Source organism: Epinephelus lanceolatus, chromosome 2 (genome assembly GCF_041903045.1).
Source record: "Epinephelus lanceolatus isolate andai-2023 chromosome 2, ASM4190304v1, whole genome shotgun sequence".
NCBI lineage: Eukaryota > Metazoa > Chordata > Actinopteri > Perciformes > Serranidae > Epinephelus > Epinephelus lanceolatus.
Genome location: NC_135735.1, coordinates 4,335,936 through 4,356,690, shown reverse-complemented (window position 1 = coordinate 4,356,690; position 20,755 = coordinate 4,335,936). Strand labels below are relative to the sequence as shown.

Genomic DNA, 20,755 nt, shown 5'->3' with positions numbered 1-20,755 from the left:
TCTTTTCAAGCCTTCTGAGCACAGACTGCGGCTCAGATGTCCTCCTAATGTTGTGGGAGAGCTACTGGACTATATATCTGTCCTCACTATTTCTTGGCTGCATTTACACTTGGCTTTCTGGACAGCCCAACACTCGCACAGCGGCATGAAGTGTCAGTGGGGTTTAACAGAGTCCAGTTAACCAGTTTTATTAACTAACCTTTGTATAAAAGGGAAAACTGTGGCTCTGTGAGTGGAGAGCAGAGAGGAGAAAAATGTCGGCATTCTGCTTCAACAGTCCTGGCAGAGCTGGTAAGCATACAATTAGAGAGGAAAAAGGGAGGTGGTGTAAAAAAGGAAAGTAAGAGCATGAGTTGGCAGTGGGCAGGACACAGAGGAGGAGCCTGGCTCCCACTGCAGCTCTCCTTCTCTGGCTGCAGTGACAGGGCCAGGCTGGCCCGGTGGAGTTAACCTCAGCCTGGGAGCAGGGAACTGGCCTGGAGCAAAGCTTTTCAAGAACCAGACACTTTGGGCCTCGAGCAAAAACTTTTTCTTATTCGTATTCTAAAACTCGCTCACTTTATTCTGTGAGCATAGCGAGTGTGTGTGCAAGTGATCCAAGTCAGATTCACTTTCACTGAGCTGATGAATACTGTCTGGCACAAGTAAATGTACGCTCAGGAGAGTCGATCATTAGTATAATCAATGCTCCTAAAATTGCCATAAAAGGCAACCTGGTCTGCTCCATGTGTGGATACGTTTCATTCACAAAAATGTTGCCAAAGAGTGAAAAGAGGAAATTCACACACAAGTCCCGTTGTTGGAAATCAGCAGACAAAAGATAATAAGCACTGTGAGTAGTCATATAAGAGAACCAGAAACACTTAGAATATATGAACAGTGCAGCTGCCATAGATAAATCTGACCAGGGGTGGGAATCACCGCCATATTATCACAATATTTAAGTCAAGACACAATATTAATGTGAATTTAAATGTTTTGCAATATGCTGATTATGACGATAACATATATTACGATACATTTATTACCTTTTGGTTATAATGTGGTGATTGGGCTGATACCAGGCAATTAAAAAGCCAGCTGCAGGGGGTGGCAAGAAACCATGACAAAGGCTATGTTCATGTTTTTTCTCTGGATATTTACACTCTGCTACAAATGCCAGCAGTGTCACGAGGTCCTGAGCGTCTATTCTTTTTACATAGCCGTCCAATCACAGTGCAGGAGGGGGCAGGATGAATACCAGGAAGACCAACCATCACTTCGCTGAACAACAGCAACAATGGAGGAGAAATTAGTACTGAACCCACACAGACCGGGCAGTCCGTCCTCTATTCCTACAAACTTCAGCCTCACCTTCACCCAGCATGTACTCTACCTTGAGCTGACATTTTTACTTCTAGCTATATTCTGCATCATAGCAACCAGACGCAACCAAAGCATCTCAGCTGAAAAAATGCTGAGCCCCTTAGTGCACCTCATTTCACAATGAAGAAGTATTTTAATTTGTGTTCAACCTGTGTCATCTTTGTCAATTAAAAGCAACAATAAACCTCATGGCCTAATGATAAAGCTTATTCACAAAGCATGGAAATAAATGAATGACAAATGAAGTAATTTGCAAATACAACAAAAAGCAGCGGCAATTCCGCATATCACGCTGTTAAGCCACACTTAATCACCACAGGGAAAATTTCTTCTCCACGACAGCCCTGCTTCCCAGCAGACACTGTTTGTCACTAACACAGAGTCATTCAACACTTTGCAAACCTGACACTCAGCACAAGATACGAGCACAATGAAACTGACACAGTAAAGTGGCACCACAGTGATCTGATAACCTACTTTGTGCCAGGCTTTAAACCAGGCCAGGCTCCACTCGATGCCACCACCTCCCATTCACTGCGCTTCAGCTTTCCACAGCACAATACAAATCAGTCCTCTGTATCCTCATCTACCCTCTTCGCCTTACAGAAAATTAAGATAACATATTTAGGACTCCAGCCTTGATTGTGCATCTTTTATTGATTCAAGTATCCATTACATCCGTTATCTCAACAGCTTAATATCCAAACACTTAAAAAATATTGGGGTGCAGGCACACACTGCTGTAGATGTGACAAGATGGTGGTTCAGTTTGAAAACACTTCTCCTTTCTCTCTACATTTGTATGGCTGTACCTCACTTTTTAAACTGCATTTCTTACTTACTAGAGGAGAGAGGACACTTGTGCTTTGGCAACATAAAGAATGCATATAGTGGGAAATCAAAACCACGACCAGGTGATCACAGCACCGTCCACCAGGTCCCTCTCTGTAAACAGCAGCCTAAAACCAGTAGGGCGGAGACAAGAACCATCCAGATATGGAACGATTGACCAGTGGATTGTCTTGGATAGGGATTCCCCCATCTGAGTACCTGAGTATCTGACGCGATCAACTAGACAGGAGATGTATCTGTTGGAGATGCTGTGATGACAAAAACATTGAGTCCACTTGTGTTTGTATATCAGAGTGATGCTTCTTCTACCTCTTAACAATTGTTGGTACAGACACTGACTGTAGACATGAGTAGAGCAGGGTAACTGTACTTGATGCCTTCAAGGTGTTGACCGAAATAACGGAAATAATCAAGTAGTACCTTAACTTCTCCAGTCAAACGATACCAACATTTGATTCCTTTTGTAATCTTAAGCGCTCAAGGGAGTCCAGTTGCCTACGATATAGTTGCTTACGAATTGGCAATTCAGTGTATTAGCTATATTACATGGCTGTGGCGTCTGGTGGCATTCTACGCAACTGAACCGTCTTCTTTCACATGATGGGTATTGAATTAAGTAGCAAAAAAGTATCAACAGAAGTATTGGCATCAGTATCACTTTAAGGGTACTGGTACTGATAGTGGTATTATAATTGAATGATACCCAGCCCTAGACATGAGGCAGAGCAGACAGGAGCTGCTATGAGGACAGCAAAGCTCAGATGACAGACGTTCACTTAGAGCAGGTTTGTGACGGAGACATCACACTTTAATGATGCTGCAGTAAATGATCTGAACTCAGTGGGAGGTTTATACTTAAACTGCCAGAGGTCTAATTCGCAAGTAGTAAGAACTGGGGCAGCAGTAGCTCAGAAGCTCAGTAGGGACTTGGCTTGGGAAACCATGGGGTCGCCAGTTCAAGTCCCTGTATGGACCAACTATGGAGCATGGACTGGTAGCCGGAGAGGTGCCAGTTCACCCTGGGCACTGCCAAAGTGTGCTTAAGCAAGGCACTGAACCCCCATGGGGCGCCTGTCCATTGGCAGCCCCCTCACTCTGACGTGTGTGTGTGTGTGTGTGTGTGTGTGTAACAAAAGAGTGAAAAAAAATAATGGAATTAATAAAGTATATGTTCTTCTCCTTCAAGTTCCGAAGGCCTTGATTGAATCCTTGAACTCTTGCAGGAACCTTTTCAAGATCTCAGGAGCTTCTCCAAAAACGTTTCTGAACCCAAACAGATCTGGGGACTCCCTGAGAGGAACTAGGGCTGTCAACGAATATTCTAAATTCGAATTTAAATTTGAATTTGAAAAAAAAAAAAAGGACCTTCGAATGTGAAAATTGATATTCGATTGTGGAGAAAAAAAAAAAAAAAACACCACCGCAGCTGTCCTCTTTGCGAGTGGGCGTTGGCCTGGGCCGCTGCACTGAACGCACTGCTTGACACATTTGCTCGCGGCTCGCGCGAAATGATCACTGCAGTGCGCGAGCCGGCCACGGTGTGGATGACACATTCGGTTAACATGGGCACTGAAAGGAAACTGGCGCTTCGAGGCTATCCACAGCGCTTCCGCGGGCGGTGTGGCCCTGGCGTGACGGGTCAGAGAGGGGGGGCGAGCGAGAGGTCCACGGTCGTTTATAACGTAATGTTATAGATAACTGTTTTATGTGTTTTAATGTGTAGGTATGTAAATGTTTTCAAAGACGTTTATGTTGAAATAAAAATACCTACAAGTAGTTATGTTTCCTTGTATTAATACATATACAAGTATGTTTCCTTGTATTAGTTTGCCCTCTAATGCGAAAAAAAAAAAAATTCGAATGGTTCGAACCTATGAGTTATTTTTAGAAGGAATATTCAAATGTCATTTTTGAGCTATTTTGACAGCCCTAAGAGGAACTGCCCACTAAGAAGCTTCCCCAAGAACTTCATACCTTCAAGGGCTTTTTTTTGTTTGTTTTGCATTCGCAAACAGGAACGCTAAAGTGACATACTGTATGCCAGCTGGTGGTTAGTACAGTAACGTCACTTTTGCTTTGACGAATCAAAATCACAGTGTATTTCTAACATCACATTTATGGTCAGTAAAGCCTGGAATTCACTGTGGGTCTGTGTTCTCTTCCATTTCTCTTTTGTTAAGAGCTGTTGTTTAGGTTTTGTATTTAACCAGTCAACATACGACATACGTGGCTCCCCTTGTGTTGGGAGTCTACTCTGAAATGGGAGCTACCAATGACCCTTTAAAACGGCCTTCTCAGAACTACGACTGTTCCTAGTTCTTACAGTGCAGACATAAAAAAGGAGGGGTCTGAGAACTATGAAAGAGTTCCTCTGGTCCGAAAATGTCTTTAAATTGCGTCCCTAAGCCACATTTTCTGCTCATTAACAGTTCCCACTCCATACAATATGAACTCCATATCTCAGCATACTTGGCACTGTGTGTGTCAGGCTAGAGGGTAGCACGATGGCCAGGGGGAGAAATTCCAATTCACCTGGAGGAGCTTAATGTCCACTACTGACTGGACTACAAAGTTGGAGTGTACTACGAATGAGCGCTGCCTTCCAGCTGCAGAGAGAGAGTTAACTTTGTGTGCCTCATTATGCTGTGTGTTGTGATCCTCTTATACAAGCTCCTGCCTGGGCACCAGAACACATGTTGGAAATAGAAGCTGTTTAGGCCGACAACCAAAATGTTAAACGAGCCTTTCTTAATCAGGCAAGTTCCAACTCTGGCTGCAGGTAACGCATCATGCCTGGACAGCCAGGATAAATGGGAGGATGCACTGCTGACTCCCTGTAGCTCGCACTCCATGCCAACCAACATGGATTAAGCCTCAAAACATCAGTGAGGGGAAAAAAGTGCAAGTAAAAGAATGCACGCCCACAGGATACGCAACTATTGTTGAAAACAGTGAGCATATATATACACATGCATTTATGTGTGTGATATGAATACTACTATTAGTACCTGGTTATACCTGGACACACTGCTGATTACATATGTTTATTTCATCATGTCTACATCACAGTTTATTAATTCTATCACTACTGCACACCAGTCTACTACATTATTATATTGTATTTTATATGTACAACATTGTATTCCTTATGTCTTAGATTCTCATTTTTATTTACATGACTTTCTTTTATACCTTTTGTAAGTCTTTAAGTCCTTGAGTCCTTGAGTCCGTGACTGAGTGAATGCCACCACTTCCTGTTTAAAGTTAAAAGTCCTCGTTTGAAATTAAAAACCCTCTTGCTATGTTTTGACCTTGTCTTGTTTTTTTATGTTTCATGAATCATGGAGAGCATATTTTGAGTGTTAAAAACAACAAACAGAGCGGCACGGTGTTGCAGTGGTTCGCATTGTCGCCTCGCAGCAAGAGGGTTCCTGGTTTGAGTGGAGTTTGCACGTTCTCCCTGTGTCAGCGTGGGTTTCCTCCAGGTGCTCCAGCTTCCTTCCACAGTCCAAAGACATGCAGGTTAATTGGTGACTCTAAATTGTCCGTAGGTGTGAATGTGAGTGTGAATGGTTGTCTGTCTCTATGTGTCAGCCCTGTGATAGTCTGGTGACCTGTCCAGGGTGAACCCTGCCTCTCACCCAGTGTCAGCTGGGATAGGCTCCAGCACCCCCATGACCCCTAACGGGATAAGTGGTTACGGAAAATGAATGAATTAATGTAATAACAAAATAAATTTAAATATAGATGGATGTTTAAATAATACTTTCTCTGTAAGTCATTAAGCTACACTCTGACATTCAGTCAAAATAAAATACTCATCTCCCACGTGATTATCACCACAGAGGTTGCAGATCCTCTGGTTTCTGTCCAGCCCTTCAGTGACTTCAGGAATTCTGGTGTTGTTTACTTGAAAAATTACAAATAGAATGTACTTTTGGTTTTCGTGCAACAGACACTCCCCCAGTTTAAACTCTTGTTTTTCACATATATATAACATGATGTCATACTCCTGAGCTCACTATGTCACTTCTGCATGAACGGATCTTTCAGCCTCTCTTCAGTCTATTAAGATAAAAGTTCCAGTCTGTTCATCTTCAGTCATTTTCCTTGCAGCCAAATGTATCTAGTGGACTGGAAAGGCAATTGATTAAATTATTCTAAGATGCTACCAAAAGTTTAATCTGGATTTGTAATATTAATAATCTATATAATAACAGAATTGATACTTGGCACTGTGTAACAATAGGATAATGCCACACAAAAATATCGCGATACTATGCTGTATTGATTTTTTCCGCCCACCCCTACACCTAGATTTTTTTTTATGGTAAGTTTGATGTTCAGTTCCGGATTTATTTATTTATTCAAGTATTTATTACTATGACTTTTCAGTTTAAGCAGTTCTCAGTTAATCAACTTTTTCCTATTCCAATCAATCCTATTACATCGACCATTAAAAATCCACAATCAGTCGATACTCTAACAACATATTCAAGTGATTTTACAAAGGCAGCACTTAACTGTCTTTAAATTTAACATATGTTTTATCACTTATGTCATATATTCTGTATGTGTAAGCCTTAATGATTCTTACACTGGCAGAGATATTTCTACGTTCTCCCATTTAAGCTGGCACAAACCGCAGAGCCAGATGCGATGATCATGCTGCAGGGGACTAATGAATATTCTGTCTACTCTGTCTCTGTCCCCATTATCAGACAGTCTCTGGACAGGATGCACAGACACACAGCTCTGTACTGTGCTGTAGAGGGGTGGATACTACACTGATACTTTGTGTTGAGTAGCTGCAACAGAATATTATTATCATTATTTATCATAACCATTATTGCTCATTATTTATAATTAGCTACTGCTGGCTTTTTACATACTGTTGCTGGTGCCATGGTGTGAAACTAGAGGCAGTACAGCTCCATTGAATGGAAATATTCCAGATGTCTCTGCATCGTTTTATACAAATGTTCCTCTTTGAACTGCTCTAAGTCTAAATTAAAATACATTTAATCTGTTGTACATTTGCAGCTCCACACATTGCAACTGTATGCTTGACTGCATTCTGTATATTCCCCTGCTTCCTCCACTCTTTGCATAACTAAGATTTTAGATGATGATGACAAAGCATCCATCAGATTAGATATGAAGTCATGTGCAGCTGGCTGTGAAACAGAGGCCAATTAATATGTACAAACTGAACTGAGATAGGAGGGGATAAATGGGATCGCAGTTAATCCTGAAGAACAGAGGCAGCACGGTGAGAGGACAATGGTACTTTTGTTGGCAGGATGAAAGCGCATGCAGCAGCAGTCGCAGGTTTGGCAGCCCTGCAGGCCACTCAGGAGAAATTAGGATTAGGTGGTGGACTCATAGCTCTCAGCAGTGCTGCCTTGTGATTCCCATTAGCTGTGTTGGAGCTTGTTTGGGAGCTGGCATGCAGGGTGGGGATGGGATGGTCTCTGCCCTTCTGAGGAAAGCAGGCTACTGTTCAGTTCAAGGACATTATTACAACAGACAGTGACAGTCACGTAGAGCTGGGCTGGACCCTTTCTCAATATGTATTTATTTATTTGTTGATCAGATATCATAAATCATATTCTTGGTAATTTTAAGATTCAATCATTTAGCACTGAAGAAGCTTCTTGGATGAGGGGCGAAACGTCTTCAAGAAACACAAGCAAGTCCAGTTGCCTACGATATAGCACTTAGAAATAGCAATGCCTCCACTCCCTGCAGAGACTGAGAAAAGCGAACTCCCCTCATCATCCATCCATCATGACAGCATTCTACAGAGGCACCATCGACAGCATCCTAACACACTGCGTCACTGTCTGGTACCAAACTGTGCAGCCGCCAGCCGTATATCCCTGCAGAGGATACTGAGAGCTGCTGAAAAGATCATAAGTGTCCCTCTCACTTCCAGAGCAGACATCTGTACGCACCGGTGTGTCTGACAGGCCACCAACATAATGACAGACCCCTCCCATCCCTCCCACCACCTCTTCGCACTCCTGCCATCTGGAGTGAGATTCCAGAGCATCAGTGAAATATCTGCCAGACTGTGCAATAATTCCCCCCCCCCCCCCCCCAAGCTATCAGAGCTCTGAACACTCTCCGACTGCTGCTCTGCATCCCTCCCTCCAACACCACGGTGTGATACGTCTGTACTAACAAATGAACCAGCACTTAAAATCTGTTTTTCTATTCTACATTGCAAATTGAAATGCATCAGTACTTTGTTTCATGGTTATATGTTTTTGAAATGTGTTTTTAAATGTGTCTTTTATAATTTTAAATCACTAACCTGTGGAGAATGGCTTTCTGCTCCCATCCTTGCTGAGTGTGAATTATGGAAGTGACAAATAAACGTGATTCTGTTTCTGATTTATTTTTTACTTCAAGAACTTCTCTTTCCTTTCCTTGCATTTTTTTTCTTCATTATCTAATGGATTGAGGTATATCCTGGGTGGTGCCTTGATCAAACCCCTCTGAGGGTTTTTTGCACCTCTTAATCTAATGTGCTCTAATGAAGCAGAACAAGACAGGCAGCATGCAGCAGAGATGTGTGCTGTGCTGAAAATGTTGACCTTTGTGTTTCAGGCCTGACCTTGTCTAATCTCTATTAACAGATTCTGCTTATGTATGCAGCATCTGTAAGCAACAGGACAAAAATTTGGCATCAGAAGTGTTCTGGTTTTTGTTTGTAGTCTATTTGTAGTCTAAGTTGTATTGACCAATCATATTTGAATGTCAGGTAAAGAGTCTGTGTGGAGAGGTGTAACACATTGGCCAAATGGGATTCTGAACCCATCAGCTATCATCTGACGACCAGTTAGATTTATATAAGCTTTTTAAAAATACATCTGCATTCAGAAGCAGATATCTGATGAAAAAGAGAGTAGCTGAAATGACCAGTGGATTGAAGAGGAAGTCTTGACTCAGGTCTTTGCCGGCTACACTGAATCACCTCCAAAGTGTTGGCCCTCGCCCCCAGAGGCTTATCTTCATCAGACCGATGGCTGATGGCAGGGAAGACTTTCCATTTGGCCACACTGGCGGGTGAATGTTTGTACCAGTAAAGCAATGTCATAAAAACTATGCAAAGAGTCTCTTCCACATTTTGGTGTCATTTAAGGCCGTGCTGCCATCTCATTTATGTAACATGTCTGAGTGGAGCTCTGGGTTGACTCCAATGCCAGTGTATGCAAGCAGACCGGATAACCAACTCCATAGTGTGCTGCTTGCAAAACACCAAACACCATAGTTTAAAGATGGAGCATGCCTGCCACAAGCACGCAGATGTAAAAAAAAAACCAACATAACAAGTGGTTGCATTAAAACAGAGGGGAAGGTGGCGTGGCGCACTGGAAGATCAAAATCCTCTGCAGATAGAGATTCAAGTAAATGACAGAAAATAGAGCTTAATCAGAAGAAGCCCACCCACGGTAATGAAGACTTTTACAGGTTTAAGCAGTCGCTACCAGACCTATAAAATCTCTCTCTCCCCTCCCAAAATGTCACCATCCTGCATACCGGCTGACTGCTGCTACAGCCACACACAGCCTGCGCTTCATGCTGCAGAGCTGTAATTCATGCTAATTCAGCAACCCGGCCTTCCATTTCTGTTTATTTTTGAATAGTGAGTGTAAACATGGTGGGGCCTACTTTTAGCACGACGCGAAGGCACTGCTGGGGACACACAGAGGAGAAGCACACAGAGTGGTGGCCACAGGAAGTCTGAAAATACACCAGGCTCACAGCATACTGCCACAACAGGAGAGGACAGACACGTACAGTACAGAGATGGAGACACCTCACTGGGATAATGCCTGATGAGGCGTCCATCATCCCGTATAAATGGACGACAGGGAGGCCAGAACTGGATGGTTTTATCCAGCTTACACCAAAAAATTAAGACCATTCATTTACATTTTTATGCGTTTTGCAACTAAAATGTTAAGTTTTTCTTTTTTACAAGCCATAACTGGTAACACCTGAGAGTTTGACTAATACCTGGAACAGTCATTACCATCCCATAGGGTTCTCATGCAATGGAAAAGTTTTTCCTTGCACCAGTAAATAGGACAGATTTTAAGCCCACTTTACACTGTCTGAGCGAGGTTGGAAAGTTGCAGAATTATTCTGCGTTGTTATTCTGCATAAAAAGGTATGATTGCAGAATGGAGGGACAGAGTTCTTACCTCGCTTTAAGCCAGTAGTGGAGGTAGTAACAGCGCCGAATCAAAGGGACAGCAGGAAGGACGGGACAGGTGTGACGTTTTGATGATGTGTGTGAGATTTCAAAAGCAGCTAGCAGCAGTTAGCAGCTAACTCACACACGAAAAAAAAGCAAAATGTCCACAAATTGGGGAAACACTAGCTATGTTTCCATCCAAAAGTGATTCGAATCATTGGGAAATGTGCATTAAAAGAAACACAAATCCTGTGTGTTTCCATTAAATGTACGGACTTTGGTGAAAACGACAAACTCTCGCGAGTTTTCTGCAGAACCGGAAACAAAACAAGTCTCGCATTCTTCTTCTTCTACGTTTTCTGGCGGTTGGCAACCAGCTTGTAAATGCATTACCGCCTTCCCGACCCAGAGTGTGGATATCACCATGGAGAGAGGTGCGCTACGTCAGACTTAATTCAAACATAACTGTTTCCATCCCCCGTTTTGCGAATCAACATTTTTCGAATCAACCAAAACCCGGCTAAAGCGAGCGTATTTTAGTTTGTGCGAATCAGGGGATTTTAATTCAAATTTTGGCGTTTCCATCATAATTTTCTGGTGCGATACTTCTAGATACAGTGCCCTCCAAAAGTATTGGAACAGTGAGTCCAATTCGTTTAATTTTGTTGTAGACTGAAAACATTTGGGTTTGACATCAAAAGATGAATATGAGACAAGAGATCAACATTTCAGCTTTTATTTCCAGGTATTTACATCTGGATCTGATACACAACTTAGAAGATAGCATTATTTGTAATGGAACACAAAATTTTTAGGTGAGCAAAAGTATTGGAACATATAAACTTAAAATGAATGAGACTTAATATTTAGTTGCAAATCCTTTGCTTTCAATAACTGCATCAAGCCTGTGACCCACTGACATCACCAAACTTTTGCTTTCAATGTAGCCTCTTTCAGCTGTTGTTTGTTTTGGGGGGTTACTCCCTTCAGTCTCCTCTTCAGCAGGTAAAATGCATGCTCTATTGGGTTTAAGTCTGGAGACTGACTTGGCCAGTCTAAAACCTTCCACTTCTTGCCCCTGATGAACTCCTTTGTTGTTTTGGCAGTGTGTTTTGGGTCGTTATCTTGCTGCATGATGAAGGATCTCCCAATCAGTTTGGTTGCATCTTTCTTTAAATTAGCAGACAAAATGTTTCTGTAGACTTCTGAGTTCATTTTGCTGCTGCCATCATGTGTTACATCATCAATGAAGATGAAAGAGCCCGTCCCAGAAGAAGCCATGCAAGCCCAAGCCATGACATTCCCTCCACCGTGTTTCACAGATGAGCTTGTATGTTTGGGATCATGAGCAGATCTTTTCTTTCTCCAAACTTTCGCCTTTCCATCACTTTGGAAAACGTTAATCTTTGTCTCATCAGTCCATAAAACTTTTTCCCAGAATTTTTGAGGCTCATCTCTGTACCTTTTGGCAAATTCCAGCCTGGCCTTCCTATTCTTCTTGCTAATGAGTGGTTTGCATCATCTGGTGTAGCCTCTGTACTTTTGTTCATGAAGTCTTCTGCGAACAGTAGATTGTGATACCTTCACTCCTGCCCTCTGGAGGTTGTTGCTGATGTCACTAACAGTTGTTTTAGGGTCTTTCTTTACAGCTCTCACAATGTTTCTGTCATCAACTGCTGATGTTTTCCTTGGTCTACCAGTTCGACGTCTGTTGCTTAGTACACCAGTGGTTTCTTTCTTCTTCAGGACATTCCAAATGGTTGTACTGGCTATGGCCAATGTTTGTGCAATGGCTCTGATTGATTGTCCATCTTCTCTCAGATTCACAATTGCTTCTTTTTCACCCATAGACAGCTCTCTGGTTTTCATGTTGGTTCCACCTCTAAATGCAGTCTGCACAGGCAAAACCTATCGTACCCAATCTGAAACTGAGCTCAGGCATCCAGTGCTATTTATTGTTTGAATAATCAATGTAATTGGGAGACACCTGGGCAACAAAACACACCTGTCAGTCACATGTTCCAATACTTTTGCTCTCATGAAAAATGGGTGGGTTCAAACAAAAGGTGCTATCTTCTAAGTTGTGTATCAGATCCAGATGTAAATACCTGGAAATGAAAGCTGAAATGTTGATCTCTTGTCCCATATTCATCTTTTGATGTCAAACCCAAATATTTTCAGTCTACAACAAAAATAAAGGAATTGGCCTCACTGTTCCAATACTTTTGGAGGGCACTGTACACATCTAAACAGGCTGATGGAAACATGGCTAATGAGTCCAAGAGCTCTGAGCAAAGGACAAGGCATATTGACCAGAGGCAAAGTTATGCCCACAGACATAAAAATAATAGATGTAGCTACTGTGACATCACCCATTGGTTTGTTGACTCCCATTTTTAAGCTTCTAGTTCAGTATTTCAGCCGTCACTGGGATTGACCACAGTGGATCTGACTAAAAAGCCGGGGACACTATCAGTAAACCTGTCACTCAAAGCAGTCCGCCCTTAATTATGCATAACTTTGAACCTTAATAAGTGATATAGAAATCACCCCTTGTACAGTAGTCATGAGTTAGCTATAGAGACCAAAACCGTTTTTTGTACCAGGCTGTAAACATGTTCTGCTGTAAGGATGGACATTTTAACATGGGTGTCCAAGAGGATTGACTCACTTGACATTCTTTAAATGGCCATTAGAGGAACTGCTGTTTTTGGCACTTCCTTGTTGGCTTGGTTCTGTCATAGAAAGAGCAGACCGATGCTGTTGTGTTACACGTCACACCTATCTGAGCTCTTTTGCTTCCCAATCGCCAGCATGCTATCTACAATCACACACTGGGGAGGAATTACACGGGTGTTGTTTGGTTCTGGATAAAAAAGCAACACTGGCGTAATGAAGGATCTTTGTTGCGGCCCTATCGCGGGATTGCTGTGTGAAAAGGGCTGCAGAGAAAGAGAGAAATACAGAGACAGAGATACAGACGGAGAGACAGACAGAGGGAAAGGGATGGGGGAGGGTGTGGGGTTTAGAGAGCATGTTGAGGCATCACTCATGAGTGTGGGTGGCTGACTTCCTGTGTGTTTGTGCTAGCAAGAGCACGTCTGACTGCTGATCTAGAAATATAGGCCCTCTGAGAGCTGAAGCACTGAAACCAGGAAAAAAGAAACATTTCAACAGAAAAAGCACAAGGCCCTGACGGGTCACTGACCTCTTTCAGCATGTATATATTCTCCCTGACACTTTTCTGCCCTCTGACTCAGTTTTTGTCCCCAAAGATCTCCACATAACAGCAATTACATAGCCATCAATATGCATCCTGTATCAGACTATGACATTCAGATACAGGAATTTTGTTTTAAAAGAACTGAGGGAACAGAGCTATTGAATTCTCTATTAAAACATATTAACCTTCTGTTCTTGAAGGTAATTTTACCAAAATGTGAGCAGATAGAAAAGCTAACAGGGTTTATTCAAAATTGAAACACGCTGCTTTTTTACAAACTTGACATGTGTATAGGCTTGGTTTTGTTTTGTCATCAAGGATGTGAGGCTGTCACACATCCCAGCAAGTGGTCTACAGTGTGACTGAATTTTAAAAGATAAAGGACAAATAAAAAAAAAGTGATTTTAAAAATGTCAAGGACATCTGGAAAGAAACAAAGAGCTAGATGCGGTGATGACTGATGTAGCAAGAGAAAAAACTGAGCTGAAAGAAGAGTAAATATTGGACCTACGATCATCAGGTGGACACAAACACAAAGACTCCTAATGAATCAATGTACTGCTAGATGTGGAAATGAGTCAACATATAAACAAACTTAAAAGGTGAGTCAATTTTGTGCTCATGATTTTCTTTCTCTCCCCTCCAAATGGCCAGAACAATCAGTCATTGTTAGTTTAAGTAAAAGACTTGCACAACTCTTAGACTTCCTGCATGTTCCTCACTGGCCCTCACTAGACAAGTCAAAGAGACGGTCTGCCAACTGACTTTAGATCGCTCCCCTCAAGGTTTTCATTTAAAAATGGAAGCTGATCAAATGTGAAAACTACAGACTTGACTAGTCAAATTAGAGTGGAGAGAGCACTTAGGAGGAGTCTTTCAGGTCTTGTGAGAAGAGTCAGCTGTTTGGGAACAGCCCCGCCAGACAGACCGTGACATTGAGCGGATGATTCAGCAGTCTCTGCAATGACAGTCAAAGACGCTGCTGGTCATTATTTATTGCGTTAGCTGAATCCATACTCTCAAAGACTGAGACTGTGTGTGTCTGTGTGTTGACCCTTGCAACACAGATGGTGCAAGAGTGACCGAAGTGACGGCATTGCATCTCTTGAGTCATGTGCATAAGTTGTCACTGTGCATGGTTGTGCACCTCCCAGTTTTGATACTGGGTTTTCACTGCACGTGCAAGTCACTTGCATGACCCTGTGAGAGACCACAGTGTTGGTCAAATGGTCTTAAGCACAGATGAATCGTGCAGCCATGTTCAGTCTATGCCATTCTTCCAGTGACACTCTTTGACTTCCTGCTTCTTCACAGAATATTTTGTTTCGACGGCCCCTGGCTTTACAGAAAAAATAATGCAACAGGGAACATGTTGAGCATAAAAATCACATGCCGAGGTCTGCGCCAGTGTCTTGCTGGAGCATTTTCGGGAGTCAGCGGTTAAAAGCACCATGGAATGTTGTAAAGTGAGCTACAGGTCAGATTTCAGGTTTAAACTGCTTCATTTGACTGATGGGATGCAGCCCTTACATTTGGTCCAGACAGGAACTTGAACTGGTGACCCTCAGGTTCCTAACCCCACCAGAGTGCGGATGCCCCACAACCAGAAATTATGCAGTCGTGATTCCCACATTGGGTAATTCACTGGGGTTAGGACAACCGGAGAGCAACGGTTGAGCCTCGCCCAGGGTGAACCACCTTCTCGATCATGGTATCTCCCCTTAGCTCCGGTAAACACCCTACAAATTCCCATATAAGGACATGAGACTGCACGGCTGTGTGAACACGCAGAGAAGAGGAAAAGCTGTGAGAATTGAGTCAAGAACGCCCAACGGAAAGTCAGAAGAGGATGGAGCATCTGATGCCAAACATAAAGAAACCTTCTGTTCTGAAGTAGCGACACTTCTGCAGAAAGTGAACGCTAAATGAGCTGCCATATTTAGTAGCGAAAGGAATGGAAATAAAACAACAAAATGCATTATATTAGCACACTGTGGACAGCTACGAGCGTCACGGTGCTCCCAGTGGTGTCGTGTGATTTAAGAGAGACACAGAAAGGGGTAGAGAAGTTGAAGGTGGACTCACACAATGTTTCTGTAACTTATTAATAACTTACTCAGAACGCTGCTTCATCACTTTTTGTCCTGCCCGCCCGCACTGCCAGTGATATTTTCTAGCGAGATCTGTCACCAATTATTGGATTGGATTGTTTCCATTAACATAACTGAAGTAAACTGAAGTGTTAGCGTAGAGTTTATTTCAAAAAACCGTAATGCTTTTTGTAAAATAACCCAAATAACTATAACAAATATTATTGTTATATAAATCCTAAAATATCATACAACTGTAGAATTATTCTGCTCAAACATGCTAGCATAAATGTGTGTAACAGTGCTCCCAAGTATGTGCAGATTCTGTTCTTACCCAACAAAACATTGGTGAATGTGCAAACCTTTCTGAAAACTGCACAGGAAATTTTAAGAATAACAGTTGGTGAATGAGGCCAAATGTAAATTGAGTCTCAATCTGCTCTTCATCAATATCTGTAATAGCAGGCCTGTTACTCAACTTCATGAGCCAATCTGACATTTCAAAAATGATTTATATTTGTGATAATGTGATGGGAGTGGTCGAACTGTGGTAGGAAAACCGGATGTAGGAAAACACTTTATTTCAATTCAGCTGTAAACTTTGGGTTGCCCCAAATGTTGCTCATCTTTATGTTTGTATAGATAATCTGTCAGTTTGTGAAATCACTTGTACTACATATTGTTTACTCACTACTACAGCTACATGCTTTAAAAGTTTTACCTTGACGTCTGATTCAAAGGACATAAAACCTGAATTGTGCTTCACTTCTCTATTTCCTCCAGACACAAGCTGAGCACATGACGAGAAAGCCTTTTATCGTTTACAGCTCAGATCTCGTGTGATCTCACACAGTCACTTCATTCATTTCATTGGTTTCAAAGGGCTCTGCTTCATGTGAACAGTGGTCATATGAGCAACAGGTCTTTGGCACAGCCGTGTCGAGACATGTCAGAGAACAGGCTCGTAGGAGTGAATGCGCTCTCCTCTGATGACGACGCCGTGGCATTTCTTTCATAGCTCTGTCCCAACATGGGGCTGCTGCGGGGGGCTGATTTGGTTAGCGGCGTTGTCTTATTACGTTTTCTCACAATGACAACACTCTCACAAGTCTCAACAATGACTAAATGCCATACAATCCAGCAGGCACAGAGCAACCAGTTGAGCCGCCTGCTCAATAACAGAGGTGAAATGTAGTTTGAGCTCACGGTGAGGAGGAAGCAGTGGACCGCTTCTTCTTCGGGTTTCAGGTTTTTCCACCCTTGACTTTGAACATCTGTGATTGTGTGTCTCAGCATTGTGTGCTTAAGTGATTGATGTGTGAGCAAACAAACCACTTAAAACATTACATACCTGTGAGCCACTATCTAAACAACACACAAAAAAGCTTGTGTAAACATCACACAACAGTGCAGGCAAGACACAGTGTACCAGCCAATGGAATGCTATTCTGGAAACCCACTCAGGTCAAAGGTCAGCCCAGAGGTCAGGACCAACACACAGAAACAAGGATCACTGCAACCTTATGATGATCATAATTTGCTTCCACAGAGCTCAAAGCAAACAGCCTTCGCTCTCCTCTTCCTCTCAAAAACACACAAATCTACCCGGCGGGGAAACAACAGTTAAAACTCAACGAGATACTTTTACCAAGCTGCAACGTACAATTTGCTGCACTCAAAATGATGGCTCCAGAGGGGCTGAGCGCTCAGCCTTGCATGTTAGCAGCCAAACGTATGGAAGGCCCAGTTCTCACTGCAGCTTTGAAGAAAATCAAAAGGCAGATCGGTACACCACAGTTAAAAGAAAATCTCCTGGAGCTGCCTTATTGTCCTTCACTGACTTCTGTAACCTCACTGAACTCATACATGACATAAGCGGGTTCTTAGTAAAGCACATACACATATGTTAAGTCGACCTGCCAAGGGACTGCAGTCACTCAGAGCATCTCTTCTCTCTGCTTGAGAATAATGTTCTTTCTACATAGTCCATGACGACTATACTGGATACAACAAAGCCAACAAACACAAGGCACAAACATTAAGTCTGCAATTAAGAATAACCTAGAATTACCACCTTGCGGTTGTCGGCCTCCACGAACCACTTAAATTACAGTTTACATCCATGTCTGTCCAGCCAGCTGACGATGCTTCAAATATGGATATTGCTGCAAAGAAGCTGTATATTCTAAAACATGGATGCTTCTCACACTTCTTCAACCCAGCAGCACAGAAGATGTGAACAATCAGCACAGCTTCAAAGTGGACACCCAAGATTAGAGTCTCCCCCTCTGTTGCTGAGATATGATGTTGAATAATGACCAGAACAATGTTATACAGAACATTATGATGTCACAGTGAAGCTGACCTTTAACTGTTTAGATATGAAATTTCATCACCTCATCAGTGTATCCCATGAGACATTAGGGTGAAATTTGCCATAATTAGTATGAATTCCTGAGTTTTGGCCAAAGACATGTTTTGAGAGGTCACAGTGACCTTTGACCTCTGACCACCAAATTCTAATCAGTTCATATTTGAGGCTTAGTGGACGTTTGTACCACATTTGAAAGAGTTCCCTCAAAGCTTTCTTGAGAGATCACATTCACAAGAATGCGACCACAGCTATTGCCAGCGCGGCAGCATAAATAACATAAGGCCTGTACAGTGTCTCTTTAAGCCTGATTTATGGTCCTGCATTAAATCAATGACGTACCTACGTCGTAGGGTACGTGGCTACGCAGGAGGCTCGCCGTAGCCCGCGGCGTAGCCTGGCGTGCACCTCCCAAAAAATGTAACTACACGTCGAGGCGACGCAGAACCAGTGCAGACCGAGAGGGCTGTGATTGGTTTGCTTGGTAGCAACGCATTTCCGGTTCCGTATTTCCAGATTGCGCCATCCCCGCTATCTTTAAACATCTTCTGTTGCGATGTACAGTACAGGCCAAAAGTTTGGACACACCTTCTCATTCAATGCGTTTTCTTTATTTTCATGACTATTTACATTGTAGATTCTCACTGAAGGCATCAAAACTATGAATGAACACATGTGGAGTTATGTACTTAACAAAAAAAGGTGAAATAACTGAAAACATGTTTTATATTCTAGTTTCTTCAAAATAGCCACCCTTTGCTCTGATTACTGCTTTGCACACTCTTGGCATTCTCTCCATGAGCTTCAAGAGGTAGTCACCTGAAATGGTTTCCACTTCACAGGTGTGCCTTATCAGGGTTAATTAGTGGAATTTCTTGCTTTATCAATGGGGTTGGGACCATCACTTGTGTTGTGCAGAAGTCAGGTTAATACACAGCCGACAGCCCTATTGGACAACTGTTAAAATTCATATTATGGCAAGAACCAATCAGCTAACTAAAGAAAAACGAGTGGCCATCATTACTTTAAGAAATGAAGGTCAGTCAGTCCGGAAAATTGCAAAAACTTTAAATGTGTCCCCAAGTGGAGTCGCAAAAACCATCAAGCGCTACAACGAAACTGGCACACATGAGGACCGACCCAGGAAAGGAAGACCAAGAGTCACCTCTGCTTCTGAGGATAAGTTCATCCGAGTCACCAGCCTCAGAAATGGCAAGTTAACAGCAGCTCAGATCAGAGACCAGATGAATGCCACACAGAGTTCTAGCAGCAGACCCATCTCTAGAACAACTGTTAAGAGGAGACTGCGCCAATCAGGCCTTCATGGTCAAATAGCTGCTAGGAAACCACTGCTAAGGAGAGGCAACAAGCAGAAGAGATTTGTTTGGGCCAAGAAACACAAGGAATGGACATTAGACCAGTGGAAATCTGTGCTTTGGTCTGATGAGTCCAAATTTGACATCTTTGGTTCCAACCGCCGTGTCTTTGTGAGACGCAGAAAAGGTGAACGGATGGATTCCACATGCCTGGTTCCCACTGTGAAGCATGGAGGAGGAGGTGTGATGGTGTGGGGGTGTTTTGCTGGTGACACTGTTGGGGATTTATTCAAAATTGAAGGCACACTGAACCAGCATGGCTACCACAGCATCCTGCAGCGACATGCCATCCCATCCGGTTTGCGTTTAGTTGGACGATCATTTATTTTTCAACAGGACAATGACCCCAAACACACCTCCAGGCTGTGTAAGGGCTATTTGACCAAGAAGGAGAGTGATGGAGTGCTGCGGCAGATGACCTTGCCTCCACAGTCACTGGACCTGAACCCAATTGAGATGGTTTGGGGTGAGCTGGACCGCAGAGTGAAGGCAAAGGGGCCAACAAGTGCTAAACACCTCTGGGAACTCCTTCAAGACTGTTGGAAAACCATTTCAGGTGACTACCTCTTGAAGCTCATGGAGAGAATGCCAAGAGTGTGCAAAGCAGTAATCAGAGCAAAGGGTGGCTATTTTGAAGAAACTAGAATATAAAACATGTTTTCAGTTATTTCACCTTTTTTTGTTAAGTACATAACTCCACATGTGTTCATTCATAGTTTTGATGCCTTCAGTGAGAATCTACAATGTAAATAGTCATGAAAATAAAGAAAACGCATTGAATGAGAAGGTGTGTCCAAACTTTTGGCCCGTACTGTAGATGTTGCAGTATTAACATACTTTCTTCGACATCCAACAACAACAACTCCAGCAAGATTCTCTCTCTCTCTCGGTCGCCATTGTTCACCGTGACCCAAAAAGCCAGAAGCTAAATAAAGAATCACCTAGAGACGACGATAACCATTCAGGAAAGGAACGCAGTCCCCTACCGTTCTGGCGGTGAATTGCACCGCGACAAAATGGAGTGACAGAGAAGTTCGAAGGGTTCACGACGGCGTCATGGCAATGACGTAGGTATGTCGTAGGTACGCCGCAGGACCATAAATCAGGCTTTACGTGTGTCCAAAGATCTTCTCAGGGCTCCAGTGTGACAGGAAGAATCGAATTCTGCATTTATAGAAATGTACAAGAGAGACCGTAGAAATTAAATGAGTAGAACCTAGACTGACGTTAGCTTAACTGCCTTGTTAACTTGCTGTAAAACACATTTTA

At 42.7% G+C, this 20,755-nt stretch overlaps 1 protein-coding gene and 1 non-coding gene across 2 annotated transcripts in view; both read right to left on the bottom strand.

The window, feature by feature from the left end:
* The window catches only part of chsy1 (chondroitin sulfate synthase 1), an 89,267-nt gene that overhangs the window by 54,980 nt on the left and 13,532 nt on the right, over positions 1–20,755 (bottom strand). The window lies entirely within an intron of this gene.
* On the bottom strand, positions 15,221–15,387 carry LOC117260923 (U1 spliceosomal RNA). The gene has a single exon (XR_004501986.1). It is a non-coding gene; the product is annotated as a U1 spliceosomal RNA (small nuclear RNA).